The sequence below is a fragment of the Poeciliopsis prolifica genome, unplaced genomic scaffold, assembly GCF_027474105.1.
Source record: "Poeciliopsis prolifica strain line A6 unplaced genomic scaffold, Auburn_PproV2 SCAFFOLD016, whole genome shotgun sequence".
Taxonomy (NCBI): domain Eukaryota; kingdom Metazoa; phylum Chordata; class Actinopteri; order Cyprinodontiformes; family Poeciliidae; genus Poeciliopsis; species Poeciliopsis prolifica.
The window spans coordinates 3,450,001-3,457,989 of record NW_026562391.1 but is presented as its reverse complement, the minus strand read 5'-3'; positions in this window follow the sequence as shown (position 1 = coordinate 3,457,989).

Genomic DNA, 7,989 nt, shown 5'->3' with positions numbered 1-7,989 from the left:
CATCAACGTTCTCTGAAGCCTTTACTTGCCAAAGTGAGACCAAATAAACCACAGAATAATCTGTTCAGTAATCTCCCGCCCGACAGCAGAGCTCTGAAGGTTGCTCACGGTTTATTGTGCTTGTTCAGGCGTTTGAGTCTGGTGAAAGGTTTGATTTTATGGTGGCCAACCAGATGAAAGGTTTTCCTTAGATAAACAGTAGTTTGTGATCACGGCCTGGACTGAATGAGCGGTTCAAAACGTAAACACACTTTAGCTAACATGGAGACAAATGTAAACCTGAGTAATAGCTTCTGGATCATTAGAAGTGTTAAATAAAATCACTTTTATATTATAAAGGATGAAAAGTAACATTCTGTGGAGTTTAATAACAATAAAAAAAACAAACATGAATATTTCTAATGCACTTCCTGCCTTTCTGTGTTTTGGTTTCATAAACATAAAATGGGGGCTTGTGGTGTGTGGTTGGGTGGGGGGTAAGTGGAGTTTTCAGGGGTCGCCTTTATCAGCTCAACATGCTTGGTCTCAACATCTGGCTTCTCCGGGGGGACATTATCCCCCCCACACACACACGCACACACACACTCACACACCCACACCCACACACACACCCGCACACACACACACGCACACATTGATTAAGCAGAATGGCGTGTCTCTTAAATGATTAATTACTCGAGTATCCTTAACAGTCTGAAGTAATCTTGTGATGATTTATTATGGATCTGTTCAGAAGGTTGTGCTCACATTTCTAAACAGTCTCTTCAGTGCCCACAATTAGGTAAATAAAAGAAAGAGAGGTCGTGTTTCTTTGTTCTGCTAGGAAACAAAGCCATTATTTTGCACTTTGTGGCTGAGCTTAGGTGGTGCAATGCTGCTGCTGTCCGATTTCACTTTTTATTTCTGTTTCTGTGCTGAATTTATTGCTCACTTCAGCTTTCAAACAATTATTGTTTGAATTGATCTCAGGGTCTTTGCTAGAAGTCCTGCATTTCTATCTTTCGAGTCTGTCTGTTGGCTGACGTTAAGTTTATGGGCCATGATGAACATCAGGCATGGCCCTTTTGCTGGTGTGGACGATCATTTTACACCAAGGTCTCACAAAGCTACGGTTTTAAAACAGCAAAAGATTTCTGCCGCGCCATTCCTACTTTTCAACCTGTTTTAACAAGACGCAAGAGAAAAATACAAGCAAAAGGAGCAGCAAGTATTATTAGCAAATCCAAATCCTCACAAAAGCTAATATGAAATAAAGGTATTAGGAAAAAAGACACACACTGACAAAGGTGTGACCAACTAAATGGAAATATTGTAGCACATGTGCTACAGCATGAATGCTATAAAAAGCAAATTGACAGTCTCCACTTTATCAGACCCTATTGGTCCATTTGTATTGGTTTTGATTCACTCCTTTTAGACTGTAGCAGTGCACTAAACCCAAAAAACAACAAAGATTAGAGAAAATGCATTCAGGGTTCTTCACTGAACAAAACTCTCGACTATTTTAATCCCCATTTCCACGTACGGCACATACAGTCAAGAAGCTACGCAGACTGGCGCTGAAGACATTTCCATTTGAATGTGCTGCTGCTTTTAGGGCAGCAATGCAGTGAATGTGTTTGAAGTCTTCGGCTCTCCTTGCCTGTCATCAATGGAGAATGGCCTCTCATTGACAAATCCAGTTTACTTTGGGCCCGTCTGAGGAGGGGAGAATCTGGCATGACACCAAATGCCACTCAATAGATGCTTCCACCAAACAAAGGCAAAAAGTGGCCGCCCCTCCTCTGCTACCACTCTATCCTTGTCGCCAGCTTGACGGGCACATTGAAATCTGCCTCGTCTTTGCAAAGGCCGCAGTTTGCGTGTGATCCCGTTGCCATAGTTTCTGCCTCTGTATAGGGAAGGACATGTGTTCACTGTATATATTAGAGGATGCCAGAGAAAAAGAGAGGGTGGACTTGAGTGCCTGTGTCTATTGGTGCAACGTTTAAGTGTGCAAGACTGTGATTTTAGGAGCTGGCGGTCGTCGGCTCCTTTTCTCGGCGAAACGCAGAGAGCGGGGAGGCCGTGTAAAGGGATAGACACCACAATGCCAACTCTAATTGGGTGGGATGCACTGTGAATACTCTGCTAAAGTAAGTGTGTGGTTGAGCCATTTGAGCAAGGCTGTGTGAATGTCTGCTGTCAGATATTAAGGTTGCATTTATTTTGTAAGATCAGGGAAACGTGGTACTTTGGTAACCGATGGAGTTGACTTCTACAGAGGTGCAAGGTTTTCCAAATCTTTTTCCTTTTGTTTAACCATGAACTCTGACCTTAACAGAAGTAAATGAGGAATGCGGCGCTTTAGTTGTCGCTCGCAGTTCTTTTGAGACTTCGTGGTTGATCCTTCAATGCACTTTTGGACAAATTTTGGAAGTCTGGTCAGTCAAATTCATGATTGTCCCATGTTTAATCAAATCGTGGACAATAGGACATTGTGTCAATCACTGTGTTTCTGTTTCTTCCTGAATTTGATCGTGAATTACTTTAGACTGGGATGCTGTGGGTTGCTTCAGAGCGCTCATAATCTACTTCCTGGTGGCATTTATCAGGCCTAATGAAATTAAACCCAGTTTTAATTACTGTTAGTTTATCATTCAACAATGAGGGCTATTACTTGAAGTCATCAGTCGCCAACACTGTTACAAGATCTATGAGACAGCTACTCAAAAAAGGCATTTTTCAGCCTAAAGATCTAATCTGAATCTCCCTGTTTTCTTGACATAATCCCTGCCAAAGGAATGAAGAAAAGATATGTAGGAAAAGAAAAAGGATTTTTCTTGGTGCCATATCTTTGAAAGCCTCTCCTCCTCATGACATCCCAGGGTGACATGGGTCGCTTTAACATTGGCAAGTTAAATTTCCTCTAGTTTGGGTCAAACCAGGGCCAACGGAGGCCTTGGGGGCTTGGCAGGAGACGAGGAGAGAATCTGTAAACAGCAAATCACGTGGCCTGGAGTCAACAAACACAAGCCTCTGTTGAATGTCAGAGAGCGGTTGTTTAAATTCAAGCTGAATCAGTTCCTCCAGCTACGGCTTTTGGTAGCAACCGATCTAAAAGCAGTTTGTTTTGAGTTCACACGTCGCTCTGCTCGAGACAAACCGCCGCGCTAAAAACCCGCGCAGTCATGGATGCCGTCTTTGTGATGTAAATCCTGGATGGTCTCTGAAGGCTTAATGGGTTGAATGTCCGGTGCATGAGGAACAAATGTGTCGGCTCAGACACACACACACAACTTAATTTAAACGCCACACACAGACACTGAGCAGAGTGGCTGTGAGGAGGGCAGATCTGAGGCAGGCCGCGGTGAGATCTCTGAACTGGGACTGGGCCGAGGTCACGACCCCAGCAGATTGGACAACCAGTGTTGGGAGTGAGACTTAAGTGCTTCTTCCAGCCTGGCCGGCCCTCACTGCGGCAGGTGGGAGGCAGGCAGGATTTTCACTTTTACAATTGTTAAAACAACAATGGTCGACAGTGTTTATGCTTCTAGAACCCACCAGGACTGCTACACTGATAAGTGTTTGGTCCACTTTTCATGAAAATGTTTACCGCTGTTAACATGGTACCTGTAGAGTTACTGGAATCAGTCTCTAAATAATGTCATCGGCACAATGTTGCTGACAACCAACACTTATTTGAGGTTAATATACTGCAGAGCCACTTCTTGTGCTGCCAGTGCAATAAAAACCAGGATGCATTAGTACTTGGTTTGTCACAAACAGTGACATTATTCTGTCCCAGTCAAAGGTCGGTCCAGTAGCTTCACCCGAATAGTTCTGCACCATCTTCCCACAACTGAAGGAGCATCACCTCCTTAAGACTGTCATAAAAAAAACAGAGAGTCTTCAGTCAGAGGCTTCTTCGAAACTGCTGTAGCACAGACCTCTACAGAAGGCCATCAACATCAACAACAACTCTGAAAAATCTTGAATGATTTGAGTTACAGCAACATTTAGTTTCCCTTTGGGATCAATAAAGTACATTGAGAAAAGAAAGCAGGTGATCCGACACAAGAAAATTTATTTAATTTGCTAAAAGTACTCAAATTAAGTTTATCCAAGTAAATAAATGAAGTCAAATGGGTTAAACAGTCGACTCATTTTTTAAAGTTGGAGATCAGTTATTATTAGTTTGAAGTTATTAGTTTTTATTGAATTCGATTGAATTGAACTGAATTGAAATGTGTTTAAATTGGTTTTATAAACCTCAGTCACAACAGAAGCATACAAAATGGCGGCTCAAACCCGAACCGGCCTGTGCAGTGATTCTGAACGGAAATTAAATATATGGAAGCAAAATACAGAAACATAAATGAAGTAATCAAATTCAGTTTATCCAAGTAAATATATTCACTTGTCCTGTTAGACAAACATAAATAAGTCAAATGAGTTAAAAAATTAACTCATGTTGAAAAGTTGCAGGTCCATTCTTTTCAGTGTATTTTTGAGCTGAATTGAGTTGAACTGTGCAGCACAAACTGGTTGTATGGGTCACATTCCCAGCCGAAACATACAAAATGGCGTATCGAGCCAGTCTGTGCAGTAATTCTCAGTAGAAACATGGACGCAAAATGCAGAAACATAACGCATGGCCTAAGACTTTTGCACAGTCCAGATGGTCTAAAACCACTGCATTTCCGTGACTTAAAACACCCAATGATTGTCACTTCATGCTGTTTGATGTCTCAGGTTCCCATTTGGTCAAATTGCTCCTCTTTTCACCATCGACCTCTTCTTAGGGTGTTTTGTCACATTCCTTTGCCCTCTTCTAGTGTTACCAGTCATTTATTTCATCCATCTTTAGGTCACGACCGGCTCTTTGTTTTCAGAGCATTAGCGCCTGTTCCCACTGTCAGCACCCGACTGGATCTACGAGAAGTCAGCAGTCGCTCCGCATCCAGGAGCGAACGTGTGAGGCCAACCCGACCGGTTCTCCAACACTCAGGTCACACATGAAGGTATTCACTGGCATTCCGTCTCTTTAGCTCCTGTGTTTCCATGATTTAGTAGATGCTCATTTCTCAGACAATATATTTCATTACATGCAATGTCATATTTTGGCAGCGGACTGCGGCAAAGCACGATGTTGAGTGTTGAAAACGAGTTTAGCAACCTCCGAGAATCAGTGCTGGAGTCATGTTAGACGCATCACGCATTTTTCACTTCTGCTTCTTGTTCATTAAAAAAAAGAGAAGAGGACAATGAGTAATTAGGTAGAACCAAACAGGACATTGTGCTTTTTGGCAAAAGTCATGAAGGTTGGATTTCCCTCTGAAGTTCTCATTTTTAGTTGCTTGGCTGGAGCTTACAACAGATTGTGTTTTAATTACTGCTGCTTTTTTTTTTTTTAAATGAGAACAAAAGGACGTAATTAGAGGAAGGAAAACATTTTTGAAAGTGAAATTTTTGCTTTTGTCTTCTGCAACCTTCTCTGTACCTTAACTTTGTACTTTTGTGATTATATCCAAAAAAAATTAGTGCTGATTTAGCAAATTCATCCAGACTTAGGATTTTTCCAGGTTGTTAGTTAAATGATGCTTTTTTAAGTTTTACAAGTTACAAATAACACTCTGAAGGTGTGGTTAAATGTAAAAAAATAACAAAAAACACAGACGGCAACAAACCTTAGCATATAGCCGCAGCTACAACAGATTTAGACAAAAGAATATTCAAGGCCAACAGGAAGAGGCAAGACAGCAGAAGACAAGATGTTGTAAAAGCAACAAAAAAAGTCTTTGAAATGAAGAAAAACACATGCAAGCTCGTCTTTAAGATAAATCTTCAAGTATTACAGAAAGACGACATGAAAGAACGCAAACGTCTGCAGCACTTTGGATTCCTTGCAGAGAAGCAATCTGCATGCTGAACTGTCCAGACCAGCATGCAGAGACAGTGAGGATCCTGTGGCGCTTCGTCCTCCACTCTGCTTTCCACTCCAGCGTTGATTTGCAGAAAAAAATTTCCAAAAGTATATTACTAATGTCATCACAAATTATTTCACTTCATTCATCGTCTTTCTTATACGTCGTGGGGGCTTAACGTTCTCTACTGCACTAACTTCTTCTTGTATATTTTCCATTTCATATGTCAGAAGTGGGCACCATTTTCTCTCAAGTCCCCTTCACACCAGGCCACGGTCCAACCTTTCTTTCTAATAAGTCAGGAAAAAGCATGACATTTATAAGAAGAAGAAGGAGAGTGCATGCAGCAGCTCATGAAGGCTGGAGGAGCAATATGTCAAAACTGGTGTGATGAACGTAAAAGTACTTAATAAAAAACTGACTTTGCAAAGCTTTTGAATTTAGTGGGGTTTTTTATGAGTGTCCCTGCAGGGCATGAGGGTTGATTTCTGTCATTTCAGTTTTAAAGGACGAGGACTTCTTAGACATAAACTGTTGATACTTTTGTCTTTTTGAACTTTATTTTAGAGAAAAATATCTTCAAATATATCTTGAAATGTGCAACTTTCTCTGCCTCAACTACTCATGACTTCAATATGAAATAAATACTCTAAACTTAAACATCTGTCTCATAATTGTGTCAAAACTGCACACGTAACAGAATACGTCATCAATAAAAAGGCTGGTAGTTAATCAGTGCATGTTTCGTAGAGTTAGAAAGCAGAAAGAACATGTGAGAAAACTGGCTCAGTTAAGAGAAATAGAGGTTTTATGTCATGTACATAAAGATTTCCGACCTGCCGGCATAAACATTTAATAAACTTTTAATTTTCCAGCATTGCGACATCTTCTCCTGCAGAGACTGTTTCCACATAAAGAGTTGGGTTTCACATGAGACGTCTTTCTGATCGTTGCGTGCGCTCAGCTGTGGCCCATTAAATGCCGTTAGAGGTCCGTAGCCCTCAGCATCACCAATTTATGACCTGCCTGCGAGAACATGACAGCACTTTCTACCTCCTCCTGCCCAATGGTGAAAGGGACAACTGGAGGCAGCTTAACCGGCTCATTGAAGCCGCATTAAGAGGTTTTCCAGATGGAAGAGACGAAATGTGACGCGACTAATCAAGGACCACACGTTGCCTCCTTCTCAACATGGCTGGCTGACGATTTTTGACTTGATCGTTGAGCTCAATAAAAGCAACAGAAGAGGCAGAACCAAAGACCACAAAGCCGACCAGGCCTTTAAAACGCAAAAACTTTTACACCATTTGAGCTTCTTCACGGATCCTCATTTTGCAGATCAAAGTATTTTATTAAAATCTGTTTTTTTTAGAAATGTCAACAAAAATCATTGCTACGTCAAATACATATTTTAAATTAGAAGTAGATCCTGATTTAAAGTTCTAATTTAATGATCACCAATCATCACTGGTGATCAATTTTCTGATGAAAATTTTTTGATTTTCATCAGAAAATTTTCATTTTCTGATGAAAATATGATGCGTTTTCCAAAATTTACTGTCACCGAAAATCATATTTTTGTACTTCTAATTTGTTCAATACTTTTAGTTGTTCTGTCTTGTAAACCCATAAGTTAATTAAAGTCTTCAAACACAGAAGTTTAAATATATTTCCTCAGTATTTGGTAGCATTACGTTCCACTCATAGAGTATTATTGAAAGGAAATGTGGTTCTGAGTCAGAATGATGTCGAATGAAAATAAAGAATAGAAAATATTATTCAATTAAATGAAAGCATGTCAGATTTGAGAATTTTTGCGATTTTTTTTTTTTTACTTCACAATGGATACAAAAAGTGAAACACTAAGAGAAAATCTGTTAAATTAAGATTCTGGAACTTCACCAGCCTTTATTAATAATAACTTGAAAAGAAAGAAGAGGAAAAGGAAAAGAGGAAGATGGCGCAGGTCCAGAAATCAAACTGTGTTCCTGCTTCCGCCGCCGGAGCGATGGGATTTTCTAACTTCACGCCGTTCGCCTCCCAGAGAATCTACACTCACGTACTGATGACATCCTGCAGAGGA